This window comes from Stegodyphus dumicola, chromosome 2 (genome assembly GCF_044657685.1).
Source record: "Stegodyphus dumicola isolate Sdum_Otavi_A_Nest chromosome 2, ASM4465768v1".
In the NCBI taxonomy this organism is placed as follows: domain Eukaryota; kingdom Metazoa; phylum Arthropoda; class Arachnida; order Araneae; family Eresidae; genus Stegodyphus; species Stegodyphus dumicola.
In genome coordinates, this window is record NC_140769.1 from 32,779,536 (window position 1) to 32,794,784 (window position 15,249).

General features: G+C 36.0%; 1 protein-coding gene across 6 annotated transcripts in view; it reads left to right on the forward strand.

Moving 5' to 3' along the window:
• The window catches only part of LOC118190443 (uncharacterized), a 495,778-nt gene that overhangs the window by 233,572 nt on the left and 246,957 nt on the right, over positions 1-15,249 (forward strand). The window lies entirely within an intron of this gene.

Sequence of the window (15,249 nt, forward strand, 5' to 3'; positions counted from 1 at the left end):
AACAAACTTCCTCACACCCGGATTTACATATAAGCTGCACAAACTATAGCTTAGGGCCCCCACTTTCTTGAGGCCCCCCCCCAAAAAATTGTACCATATTCCATATAACAAAATTGACTCATATCCCTCATAAAGAGCCCCATATCTCAAATAGCTTAGGTCCTTGTCAAATCTAAATCCGTTGCTGTGCTTCCCAGACAGCAGTATAATTTTATAGAGGGTCATAGTCGAATGCACGAGATGTTATTTTTTACTCAAAATATCAGAAACGCTCAGCATATGACGCCTACGAACCACACGATGCCGATTTTCTTAATTTTTTTTAAGGCCTTTTGATAAAATATTTAAGAATAAGTTGCTAACAAAGTTCTATAAAAATTCTGGGTATTTTTCTGTTATCAGGATCGGATTAGAAATGTATGCATATATGTATCCATGTATTTATGAATGTATGAATGTACAAAGGTGTATGTGTGTATGTGCACATGCGAACATTCATTTCTGCATCTGGTCCCGATAACAGAAAAGTAAGAAAATATTATGTCAAAGGACAGGCCTTGCCATGGATCTCCGAAATTTTGAAGGCCAGATATATACAAATGAAATATAATGATTTTCATTCTAGAAGATACAAACTAAGCCAAGGTATCTTACAGATATCGACTATAAAAGTTGATTATGCCGAGGAAAATTCTTAACTTGCGGATGATATCAGGCAATATATAATTTAGTATGCCTCCTTCTTTTCGAGGTAGAGAATTATGTATAATAAAACGAAAAATATCAGAATATCCTTATATATTGATGCAGCAGTGGATAAGAAGTGGAATGTCGTGCTCAACAAAAGAAATAAAATAAAATCTCCAGTTCCAATTACCTAGGGCTGTTGGGAGTTGCTTGCTTTCGTTTGAAGACTAGCCGGGATAATTTACACAAACATTTGCATCGGATTGGTGTTAAGGTTTTAGCTTGTTGCCCTCTGTGTCATCAGGATGATATGGATGGTAACCATCTCAAGAACAGCCCTATTATTTTAACGTTTATTACAGACATTTCTATTGAAGCTAATTTTTACCTTTGTGTGTTATACTCTCATCAGTTTGTTTGGTTGCTCGTCAACTAATGGCAGAAATGCCGAAGATTTTTAGGATAAAAGACTTTTCGAGGTCAATGAAATTTTGGGTTTTATAAAGTACTCAGAAAATTCAATTCTTAACAGCTAACACCGATTTTGCAATATTAAATCTAAGACTTCATATGTTAAATTTATTGAAAATCAAACGGAGATACTTTTCGCATTGTTGTTAATCTGCAGATGCAGCTAGCATATTGTAGCAATCACTTGGTGGTAGGCTCGCTTGGTATTGCTCAATATATAGTTCCTTGATCGTGTCGCCATCTGTTAACACCGATAAGAAGTGCAGTAGAGTTTCGCATTGAAATGTTTTTCGAGTTTCACGAGTTTCGTATGGACTTCGAGATTGAAATCATCTTGTGATTTGATCTTGTGTCTGTTACGTGGCAGTTGACTACTGCCCTCTATCGCAAAAGCGCTACGGTGCGGTGGATTGTAGTATTCGAACTCTGTAGTGAAATCTCTATATTATTCTATAGTGAGAGCTTTTGATTGATTCCCAAGATTATTACACACTCCCTTCCCAAGCCTTTCCGATGCATAATTGTTACACACTCCCTTCCCAAGCCTTTCCGATGCGATATGAAGAGATGCGATTGTTCGTCGTGAATTGAGTCCGCGTTAGGGGAGGGGCATGATTATGAGCCGAGTGCGCTGATGGGCTGTGACTGTGGCCGCAGTGCGTGGGTGTACTTAGTTGGATCCATTTTTGCAAGGTCGAGCGTATGTGACGTAGTTTCATCATGTGTCCCCAGTGGACGAGAATGTGTAGTTATAGGGTGGAGCATTCTTGAGAGATCCGATTGGCATATGTGTTGCCGTTAGGTTGCAGTTGTGGGAAGGATGGTATTAAGTTATTGAGACAAATGATGAAATACGTCACACACGCCAAGGCGCTTTTTCACAGATGCTTCATCAACCATTAAAGGATCCAACTAAGCACGCCCACACAATGGAGCCGCAGCCATTGCCCTTCAACACAACGTTAAGTCACATCAACAGACGCACTGAACGAACATTTTATGAAGATTAGTCGCATCACCTCATAAGTCCTCAGAAATTCTGGAGAAGGAAGTGTTTTTCGATCTCAAGAGCCAGTCAACCGCTCGCACCACAGGGTAGTCCGAATATGAGAATCCTGTCGTATGTTGTTATGCGATAGCTGTACGGTATTCGATTGCCGTGTAATAGGGCCACGATCGAATCCCAAGAGCGTTTAGGATCTTGAAGAGCATAAGGAAACTCGTGCGCTATTGCACTTCTCATCGGTGCTAGTAGATGGTGACACAAGCAAGTAACTACATACCGAGCAGCATCAAGCGAGCGTACAGCCATGAGATCGCTATATTATCATCTAGCTACGATAAAACAAAATTAAGATCTCTTGAAACTTCGTGGATAAACTGTTGGAAAGTTGTAGGGGCATTTTTTGGCCAAAACTCATCACAAGAAATTCAAATAATCCAAAGATACGCTTATCATCCTTGTCATTTGGAATTTGAAAGTAGGCTTTAAAAAGAGTTTTAGAGAACAGTTTTAAACCTTTTAAGATATGAATAAAATCGCCTGTTCTGGGAGTGAGGTAACGATCGAGAATTGTGTGGGCATTTAGGCATCTTTTAATCCCCGCATGGTAAGATTGTATCTCTCTTGAAATCTAGATGAAGAGGTTTTGCCCATGGTGATACAGAAGATCTCATTATATCATTATCTAACATAAATCCGAATTCGTTTTTTGGCTAATACTAATTTTAAGCATTTGAAAAATCTCGAAGAAAAAAGGAGGGCCTTCAGTAACAATATAATGTTTTACGTTATGTTGGGAGTTACAAGTTAGAAGATTGAATTTCAATTGAATATGAATACTGTAACAAAAAATATGCATATTGAGAGTTGTTATCAATTGGATTTATGCTATCAGCACTTGAAATGCACATAATATCACCTCGAGAAGAAATGTTAGTAACGCCATCTAATAATTTTCTATTATGTATATAAATATGTAATTTAAATATATTAAGGAAATCTACATCTAAAATGGATTTATGTGCTTTAGCTATTATAAAAATTATTATTATAAAAGTTATTATATTAGAATTGCCTGTGGAGGCGTAGGTCAGAGTTAAAATTTTTAAACCAAATGCAAGAATACTTGTGCCATCTGCAGGGAATAATTTGAAAGAATTACACATGTTTTGGTGATGCAGAGATAATAGATAAGCCAACTCCGTTATCCACAAAGTGTAAACTGGCTGTTTTATCTTTTAAAAATAAACGGTAATTGCGGAAATCTGTCCATTTCTCAGCAGCAGAATGTGCCGCCAAATCTACTGCTGTTCTGACTTTTCCGATTCTTTCCATGGACTGTTGCATTTATTAGGATAACACTCAATACCAAAATTAAAGTGATAGTAACAGTATTTCCCGTCGGGGGGATTAAACCGCTTCCTTGAAGGGCTGCCACTCTAATTTCTGTTTAATCCAGGCTGCACTCTTAGATTGCTTTCGAAATCTGTTCCATCTCAAACATTTTTTCAATTAAAGGGTTCAAATAGGATTATTCAAATCAGAGGTATTACAAATAGATCTCTGCAGGCATAATACAGTTCTGTTGAGGGTTTCATTTTTTAAAAGTTTTTCTTCCATTAAACAACAATCTACATTTTCATTATTTACAGCTAAAATGTTTTTATTGATTCTGAAAATTTATCGAGCCGCAATGTCCTCAAATCTTTATCCGCTATATTAGTTCCGCCACCTAGCGATTTCATTTTACCGTAGTAATCATACCGTCATAATCATAGTCGTCAATATAGGTTTCATACCACCTGAAGAAATTCCCGTAAGCAATCGTTTGGTACATTTTCCCTGACTTTCTTTAAAAGTATTAATACGAATCTGTCTTTTGCAGTTGAATATCTGTCATTTATATCACGGTGGCTGATATTCCATATATTTTCGACAAATTTCGGTTTTAATTGTGTGACAAGATACTTAAATTTCGTTTCACCTTGAGTAATGTTAGCAACAGAGAGTTGAGCTCCTCTTTGATAATAATAAAAGCCTCTTCGATAAGGTTTTTCAAGTTTACTTACTGAGCTTTCACTTGATAAGGTTCATATTTCAGGTTTTCTTTTCCAAAAGCAGGAATTTTAACGCGTACCGTGTTTAATTCTAATTTGTCATACTCTGAATTTAAAGTAGGACTTCCATGCCTTTCGTTTGTCATGACTGCGCAGTAAATTTCTGCTGGGTCACCAAGATTAGAAGCTGCAGCTGGCAACTACCCCAAAATAGTGATTACATACTTTCATATTTAGTAAAAAAGAAATACTCGAAAAAAGAGGTTTAATAATACATTTTATTTTAAATGTTTTAGTTCTTTTGTTTTTTGTTGTTGCCATTCTGAACTACAAAAAAAAAAAAAGTTTTGGTAACCTTGACACCAGTTGAGATTACAAAAAAAAATGTAAGCATAAAAAGATTATATTTAAAAATATGCATTTGTACTTTAAGAAAATAAATTGACATTTCTATTTAACCGCTACACACTTGTTGTTCGACTTATTCGTTAAGATCGTCGTTGGGAAAACTTCCAGCACTTGTAATAATTCTTCAATATCCTGCGCATGTGCATTTTCCAAGCTTGTTTCATAGCAAGCTTGACCATTTCGTGGACTTTAACAAAGGATTCTCAACATCTCTACTTAGCTCGGGCATAAGATTCGTCCATTCAAACATTTCTCGATCACCTCATTCCAGGAAAGACTGATGTTGTGTATAGGAGAGATTCGGATTTTGTACGGTATTTTTACCTTAGTCTCTTAATTTTAAAATCGAAAATCCATAATTTTTTTTTCCTTTGAAAGTTGACAATACTGGAGTGTGGTTACATTTTTCACTCACTACATCTCCCGGTCCGCGAAATTTGTTCACAAATTTTACCTGTAGGCGGGCCAAAAGTTTGAGAAACGCTGATCTGCAGCATCCATGATATTGAAGTTTTCTCAAAAATATCTCAATGGGTTGTTTATCTTCTTTTTTGTCTTTATCAGACAGTTGCCGGAATATCCGCTGCAGATAGTAGTAAGTTTTACATTTTGATATTATGCTTTGGTTCATTACCTGGGTTTACAAAGGTGCGTTTGGCGGCAAGAAAACCTCTTCTATTGGAATGCATGCTTGTTCGGCAAATGAGTTGGATGGCTTGGAGCCATTATCAGTAAAAAGTAAAGCTCTTGGTTCTAGTTTTTCAAATTCTCAGGAACGTTTAACAGACGGTTAAAATTGTTCAGTAAACTAACTTTCGAAAATTTTTATAGTGATTCAAGATTCTGTATTGTACCACCAAATTATTGACAAAGGTGATTTTAAAGTTCCCTTCAATATTGTTTGGGTTTTCGAATGCTACACAAGCACTGACTTAATTTAAAGTCTCCATTAGCGTTACCGAAGTCTAGAAGTGTTAAGCGATCTTATTGCAGCTTTAAATCCTTAAGCGAACTCAGCAATACCGATACTGCGAACGATTTTGGGGAATCCCCAATACTTCCGTCTAAAACTGAAATAGCGTTAAAACAGAATCTTACGAGCACACAACATAACATTATTAATTTCTTATTCCCACGGTCCTCACAAATTGCCGTTTGGATCATCCGATTTGCATTCGATAACTTGATAAATATCTATAAATTAAAAATTCACTTTGTAAAATATTTTTTAAGTTATATCTGACAACCTGAATGTTTTATGCGAATCCGAATAAAATGTCGGGCAACTATATATTCTGTTTGTGTTTTACTTCTTTGATTTATTTTTCAAACTTCATGAACTTGTATATTAAAAATAGCGTATTAAAATTGTCTTTTCCGAAATTAAGTGATGGAAGTTTGGGAAGAAGCGAAAGATATCAGTTTTATATAAACCGCTTTGGAAGAAATTGCGTAAGTAAAAAATTGGAAAGTCTGAATACCTGTACTGCCATTTATTCAGCATTTAAAAGGTTTTAGTTATTCAGAATCCACAGTTATAATATACAAGTGCATGACACCTAACTTTTTTTGTCTTAGAAATTCTGATTAATTCCCCCTATCTCTGCTTTCCATTTTTGCGGCATTTATATTAATGGAATTATATAACAGATGGTACGAAAGAGAGAGAGAATTGCTTTTTCTGAAACTACTAAACATTAAAATATTGTGCTATTATTAAGTTTAATGGGAATTCTAAGGGTACCTAAGGTTCTTAGAAATGCTAAAATTTAATTTTAAAATCAGATATTTGGAGAAAATAAGTTCTGCGATTTTAAATAACATTCTAAATTTACATTTAAAAACACAGGAAGATTTCAAAGAAATTTTTAAAGTGTCTATAAACTTTATAAAAATATTTATAAACTGATTAATATATTAATTAACGTTATAATTTTTATGAAACTTACGAAAATAAATGTACTGTAATTTCTATAAAACTTTAAAAAAATGTTCTTTTTAATTTCTATAAAACTTACACAAAATTAATATATAGATTTGATTTTGAGCTAGTGTGTCTTGCGCGCTTGCAAATTCTGTTCCATTCCCTCCCCTTTTCAAGCTAAGAAAAAGTTTAAATTTTTATATTTTTCTGAATTTTTCTCTGTGTTTAACTGTAAATGTAAATAAGATATTAAAAACTTCAATAATTTAAAGAAAAACAGCGCCATCTCCGATTATGTTCGGATATTGTAACGAATAGAATTTTTACTTGATGAAAATTTTTGATGAATCATGGTGCTTTTTGTTAATTTTGTGAAGGCTGTCTTGTGTTATATTTTAAGTTTTTACAGTTATTTTTGAAGATTTCAGTATGTGATTTAATTATGTGTGCCGAAGCTTCCCGAAGCACGAATATACCCGAAGCTATATATCCAGTCCAAATTAATTTACACTGGTGTGCAAAAATTAAGGACGAAGTCGAAAAATTAGCATATCAGCTGAACGAAGAGGCAGAGCGGACAGAAAGACCAATCAGGAGATTAAGTAAGGTGATGTACGGTAGCACATGCGCAGATATGCAGGTAGACCTAATGGGGGAGTGTCTGAGTAGTATAAAGCATGTTGTCGGTGTAAGATCAGTATTTCTGGCAAAGAGATTGCACGCCGTATAGCAGTTAAAATCCCACCGAGTTGCTGCCTCAGCGAGAAATGGCGAATAATCAATCTGTTAGACGACATCTGGATGCTTTTACCCGAGGTCGAATCATTGGGAAGTTGGAGGAAGGCCACAGTGTGACAAGTGTGGCTTCAGAGTTCGGAATTGCTCACAGCATCGTTTCACGACTTTGGACGCAATTTCAAACTACAGGAACAGCTATCCGGGAGTTTAGTAGTGGTCGTCCACGAGGAACCATATCCGCGGATGACCGGTATATTGCCTTACAGGCCAGAAGAAACAGGCAGCAGACAGCGGGAGAAATCGCTAGACACACGATACAGGCGACTGGACGACCGATATCGCGTTTTACCGTGGCCAGAAGACTGCATGGTGGTGGTCTGTTTGCACGACGCCCTGTACGGTGTGTACCTCTAACGCCTGCCCATCGGAGAAGGCGTTCTCTGTGGTGCCGGGAACACCGGAATCGGAGAGACAATGAATGGGGACGAGTACTCTTTACAGATGAGATCAGATTCAGTCTGAGTAGCGATTCTCATCGCATACTCATCTGGAGAGAGCGGGGAAGCCGCAATAATCCCTCGAACATCATTGAAAGGGACAGGTATGGAGGTGGCGGTGTTCTCGTTTGGGGAGGCATCATGCTTGGTAGTCGTACAGACCTTCACATCTTCGACGCAGGTTCAGTCAACGAGACCCGTTATTGTAACGAGATTCTTCTTTCATATGTGCGTCTTTTTAGAGGCGCTATGGGTCCGCAGTTCCTTTTCATGGACGACAGTGCACCATGTCATCGCATAGTAGCTGCCGAACAGTTCTTAGAGAGTGAGGATATTGAACGTATGGATTGGCCGGCACGATCTCCGGATCTCAATCCCATCGAGCATGTACGGAATTTTCTAGGCAGACGCTTGGCAGCTCGTACCTTACCACCAGTAACGATTCCGGAGCTTCGATTGGCGCTGCAAGACGAATGGGCAGCAATGCCTCAACAACTCATTGACACCCTCATTCTCAGCATGGGCAGACGCTGTGAAACCTGCCTAGTAGTCAGGGGAGATCATATCCCCTATTAAAGACCGGATGTTTTTTGCTGGACACCCATCACAGAGATGTTTCGGCCTTCAGTCGCATTGCGCTCCATGCTACGTTTTCAATAAAGCTTCTTTTTATTCCTCTGATTTCTCTTTTAGTAAGTGTTGCTTACATTACTCATGTCCTTACGTATTGGGGATCTTACGGTATTAAATGTGTTGTTTTGGAAAGCTTTTGTACAAAGTTATATTGAAAAAACCGTCTCGTCCTTAATTTTTGCACACCAGTGTATTTCCTGGAGCAATATGACAAGTATTGCAATGCAGCAATACCTTCCATAGTCAGCTTTAATCAGCCATGATTCATTATAATAGTTTTGAATATTTCAAACTAAACTAAATTCTAACTGAGCAAAAGAAGTTATTCTAAAAAAAATATATTGTGCAGTTTTTTTCATGTGATTTAATCGGCATTTTACTAATGGAGTTATGTTGAAAGGAAGGAAAACTTAACTAATTACGATAATGTTGAAGTGTCTGCATGAGAATTAACAGTTGATTAACTATATAAAATTATTGTAATTGTTGAAACCGAGCATATTATATTATGAAAGCTGATTCTAATACTTGCCATTTGAAGAGCGATAAACAGTACAGTGTTTTGCTATAAAGAAGTGCATGAAGGGAAAAAGCAAAAGAAGAAATATGTGCTGACGTCAATATTGCAATTTTAAGAGAATGAAGAATTAATTACGGAAATACGTATTAAAAAAATATTCCATGTAAAGACATTTGAGTTTGCTAATAAAGAAATTGAAATTATTGAAAATTGTCAGAAACATATTTTGAGCCAGTTATCATTTCTTTGTCTAGTTCCTCGATTAGTCTTATTTAAAACAGTCTAAGGTAATGGTGGAGCCGATTACCGGGATTATATGAAGTATTGTAGTATTTCCAAGTCAAGGAATGAGAATCAAAAGCTTGCATAGTTACCACGTGATGATAAAAGAAATTTTTAAAAAAAGTTATAATAATAGAAAATTACGAATTATATTTCTTGTAGGTTAATTAGATGTTACATTGGAGTTCGAAATATCAGACTGCAGAAAATGTTTAATTTTAAGGTACAGTTCTAGTTAAATCTTTTCCTATTCTACAACTTTTATCACATCTCCACTTTTCAGATTGCGAATTATGACAGCTGTTACCAGCTTAAGATCTTTAATTTATCTTTCAAATTATAATACTGATTTTCATATGAATATTAAAAACTGATATTAATGGATTTTGATGAAAAAGTCATCCGCAAAGATAGCCCTACCCACAGGCACATAGCCCACGCTATGCATTGCGATAGTCAGCAAAAAACAACAACACTATACGTAGACATTTAAGAATGTATATTTTACTTTAAATTTTAAGGACTACAAAATCTAGTAGTACATTAATTATGAGTATAAAAAACTATCTCTTTAAAAGTTATTTGCATCATAAAAGTTTATACAAATATTAATAATAAAGCATTCAAAATATGATTTATTGTAGAATATTTAGTAGAAAACGTTTATGAATACTTGTATCTTTTGCATATTTAGTAAATGAGGTTTTAAGTTTGCGTACAATATCTTGATTGAGAAGTGAACTTTTATATATATAAATGCCTCCATTTTAATTTAGTTTAACGAAAAGTACTATCAAGGTTTCGTATGGCAAAATACAATTACTTTGAAATGATAGAAATAAGACTAGCAAATTGTGGCTCCCCGAGTACGCTTCTGGTGGAATTCTGCGCTTTTAAGTTACTAGATATAAAGTATAATGTGGGCAATAAAAGTGAATCTTTTTAGACGATAAAGTAACACTTATTCACAAACCTGACTTTGTACTTGAAGCATGTAAATTACCCACCGAGTCACTTCTGATACGGCGAGACATTTGCGTAGTTGCACTCACGTGATCACGATGATAGTTGTGGCTGCGAAGCGTGAAATGACGTAACTGCGTAGTGGAATAAACACTCAGCCGCCAAATTTGCTTTGATGCGTTTATAACCTTGAAACAGGCTCTGTAATCGGGATATCGATTTGAAAAATTACGTCTGCATTTGAATGTTACGTAACAAATGTGTATGTGCGAAGGCATTGTTATTCTCTTTTAACGCCGAGCCCGATTTAAAAAAACTATGATCACGTAAACACTTTCTATAATTTTTCTGAAAATGCAAAACACCTTTTTTGTCGATAAATATGTCGTTATGATTACACTCGCATACTTTCTGAATGATCAGTAGTAACAACAAAAATAACAGTAACAGCAAAGCATTTATGCATTCCTAGAAAGCAGAGAGATTCAGGGAACGTTGATTGTTATTGTGTTTACATAAGCTTATCTGGAGACACAAAATATTTTTGAGTGTTTAAAAACCGATAGCTTTATTAGTACAACAGTAGTATTTAATACGTACAATGGTAATAAAATCGTCTGATTCTAATCACCCACTTTTTATCAACAAATAAAATTATAATACCATTAATTTAGTGCTGAAAAGGAACGACGACGTATATCAGTAAATGATTTGTATAAAATTAAAAATAATGTGATGTTTTCTTTGACTAAGCGAATGCATGAAATGCCTAAGCTTCTTCTAACGTCTTAAGGCTAGCAGAACGAAAAGTGACTCCTGTTTTCTAATGTTTCTTGAGGAAAGATATGGTAACTGGAAACTAAAATGTAACTAAGAAGTCTTTGATTGTCATAGACAAAAGTATTTTTGCCGTCATTAAATATCAGGTTTGGTTAATGGAAATATATGTGCCGTTTTTTAATAAAGAAGGTTTCTCTTTACATATTTGTGAAGTTAATTCCTTGAACTAAAATTAAAATTTCGATAGCTGTAATTTTCAGTGTCCCTGTTTCAGATATAAATGAATAGGATTAGTTTTTTCTTAGTAGTGTTTTTCTGTTTCAGTTGTCAAAACGTTCTTAGTAAACATAAGTCAGAGACCGTGCTACCAATTAGTACAGAACTGAATAATTTTACTGAGCCTAGGTATAATCCAAAGATCAAGGGTGCTACCAATTAGCTACACAGCCAAATAGATACTTTGGAAAAACTTTATGATTCAAAGGAAGAGCCAAGAGATAACTTTCTGCAGAACGTAAAAAGTATTATTACGCAGATTATAGATATGAGGAGTACAGATATAAGGTAGTTTCTCACTCCTTTGTGGTATAATTGCAAGCATGTCCGGCGGGCAGACGGGAGGTACGGAATTCGAATCCCGGAGAGGGCATCGTAAATTTCTTCAGCTTCCAGGCATCGAAAATTCTAAATGACTTTATCATGACTCCCTAACTAAAAAGTGGTGGAGATAATTCTGCACCGCCCGTATTTGCTAATTGGAGCTTCTTCTCCACAGTCGTCCTGTAAATGGAGAAGAAATTTAAGGTATTGTCTTCCTTTCTAACACCTGCCTTTGTGGTCTAACTGGAAGCACGTACGGGTAGCAATCAGGAAGTTCTGAGTTTGAACCCTGGCAAGGACATCACGGATTGCTTCAGTTTCGTGCTTCGAACATACTAAATCATTCTATAGAGATACTTGATTTCAGATGTCAAAGAAACTGATATATCCTCGTAATAGTCTAAAATGTAAGATTTGTGCTTTTATGCTTCTAAAATGTAAGATTTGTGCTTTGTCCTGTATCCCTTCGTGGATATAAACTGCTGGCCATTAAAATTGCAGCACCATGAAGTAAAGCAAATACAAGAAAGATATTTATTGCAAGTAAACAATGTGGCATGAAGTCAAAATGATTAAATTTGTAAGCATTTTTGAAGTTTACAGGGATGCGAAATTATTAGAAACATCTGCCACCCCTGGCATCTAAAACGGCCCTTACCCCATTAGGCATAAAATCAAACTGGGATTGGATGACAAAAATGGGCAACTCATTCCATGCTGCTTCAAGTCTATGCCATTTTTCATCAACCATATTAGCTGGAGAGGGGTGGCGAGTTAGTCTCTCAGCGACCCATGACCAGATGTTTTCAATGCGTGACAGATCTGGAAACCGTGCAGGCCAGGGCAGCGATCGAATACCCTGTGTAACTAGGAAGGTCAGAACATGACGTGCAACATGTGGTGTTGCATTATTTTGTTGGGACATGGCGTTTGGGAGCGTTGAAGAAAAGGTACAAACATTTGACGTAACATGTCATAAATGTACCTATCTGCGTTCAAATTACCGTCGATCCGAACTAGAGACGTGCATATCATGTACCCAATGGCTGCCCAAACCATCACACCGGGTGCAAGGCTCCTATGCCGATATCGAATGCAAGCAGGCGACGTGCGGTCTCCTCGGACACTCCACACACGTATACGGCCATCAAAATATGTACGTAGAACCGGGACTCGTTTGAAAAGGCGACATTGTGCCACTCCTGTATCCAGCTTTGTCGTCTGGCGCATCAGAGTCGCCCTCTCTCTCTATGCTGCATTGTCAAGGGAAGCCGAAGTAATGGTCACCCTGCTGATAGTCCACGCTACTGCAAACGTCGACGCACCTTGTGAGCTGATACTGGGCGTTCTGCAATCATGCCCATTTCCTGACTAACGCTCCGTGATGTGGTCGTACGGTTTTGCAGAGCTGACCTCACAATATGTCTGTCCTCTCTGGCGGTAGTCATGGGAGGGCTTTGAGATCCTGCATGCCGTTCAGTATGACCCTCAGCAATCCATTGATTCCATATTGGCATGACAATGTTTGGATGTCGACCAGTGCGACCGGCGATATCATGGAACGATAATCTACACTTTCGATTGGCAACGATCCTGCCTCTATTGAATTTCAGAACTTCCTGGTAAGCATTTCCTCTTCTTAATCGAGGCATAACACGATATTATGAGCAAACTCCAACCTTACAAAGCACTTTCCAAATGAGAAATCCACCACGCAATTTTTCTTTATGCAGTGCTACAGATGTCGTTCCTCCCTCCTGTGTCATCTAAATGCTCTAAAATACTAATTATTTGCATTTGCCAACCTCTTCTTCCTTTCATATGACTTTGACGTTCGTCAGATCATTCCTTCCTGGTGTTGCAATTTTAATGACCAGCAGTGTATTTTGTTTAAAGTGGGGCCAAGAGTTTTTGTCAAAAGTGTGCCTTCCCTTGTGGAACAAGAAAGCCGACGAAAATCGCTTACCGTTTAAATAAAACATCAACGGAGTCCCAGTTAGATTTCAAAGAGTTCCAAGACAATCCTAGCAAATTTAACAGATTCAGTCAATTTTTTAAACTTGTGAAAATTATAATGTCTTTCCATAACGCATTATATTAATGAACAACACTCGATAAAACCACTTGGTCGCTCGTAGCGTAGCCATAGGCTGAATGACTGCAGAAAATTTGGGACAGATGCGTCTGCAAACTGTACTTTTTTTTTATGTAGATCTATATCGTTTAAAGTCTTATTTCTGTGGATTTTATAGTAACTAATGTTTTCTTTCTTCCGATTTTTTAACTATTTCCAAGGCCTGGTTCAGCCATTCTGGGGCACTAGGAAGTGCATTCTTTCAGGGGCCTTCAGAGGAAAATTACAAATTCCTAGGTAAAATATAGAAATTAGGGAGAAGTACAGGGTGATTTGGGAGCTCTGTATAACTTACCCTCTAGAACCGAACTTTATGGATCTGCTTCATCTGACAGGGTAAGAAAAGCAATCTTTGACTTTTGCATTAACCATTACCGAAATAACCTGGGTATAAAATTGAAATTAAATGCATATTTTTAGTTTACATTTTGGAGGCTATCTGTTAATAGATTGTAGCAGCTAATTTGTAAATATAATGAGAAAAAATAGTTTACGAATGTCTGAAAACTAATTAGCTTACTCTAAGGAAAAAACTATATTGTAAAGAACATATAATTGCAAACAAAAATAAGAGAAAATAGGAAAATAAAAATACGCCTTAAAACATTCTGTTTTCAGTGCTTGTGGATTTCTTGTAGCAGTCAGAGTGAGCAAGTTTTGTCCAAATTTATCTTTTTCTTTTTTTCTTTTCTTTTCCTTCCTTACCTCACCTGTAAATCATTACGTAAACACTAGATACTAATTGTTTTTTTTTGTTTGTTTGTTTCCGGGAGATAGAACTTCAACCATTCGCTTGTCTTGTTATCGGTAGGAATTATGTGGAACAAGAAAAGAGTACTTGTTTTTTTTTTCCTTACAATTGTGTTGAATCACTTTCGTAATTTCTTAGCTCTATGAGTCTAAGAATTGATTATATTCATTTCTTACAATTATAATTGCTAGTTTTTCACGTTTAAAAAACGTTTGTATTCAGATTTTCGTACCTTTAAGCGTCTAAGTACATTATGAAAACATATAATTAAATCATCTATCATTAAATCTACGCAGCCTTGCAAATTGTCAATTTTTACAGCTGCTGCCAATCTTTAAGCATAAGATTAAAAAACATTTATCTCAAATTATAAATGTTTATCGGGCAGAGTGAAACAAAGTGAGCTATTTGAAAGTATGTGCTGTTTAATAATTTTGTATCTAAATTTAATTTTCAATAATAATCTAAATCGTATGGTTTATAATATATCTGAAATATTATTTGTATAAACATTCATATCATTATCGCAGTTCATAAAAGACATTTGAACAACAGTTATTATAGTATAGATAACTACCAAAATATAGTTTTCAAATATATATTTTCGGGAATTAAAATGATAAAGAGATTGGATTAGTAGATCAATTAGAGATCATATTTATTTTACAAATGCGTAATGGAACGATAAAAAAACTAACATTTTAAGTAATTTTAAGGTACAAAAAAGCAAAAATCAGTACCCAGGCATTCGCTTTTGATAGCAGTACCAGCCTTTTAAACGACGAGTATGGAGTTGAACAA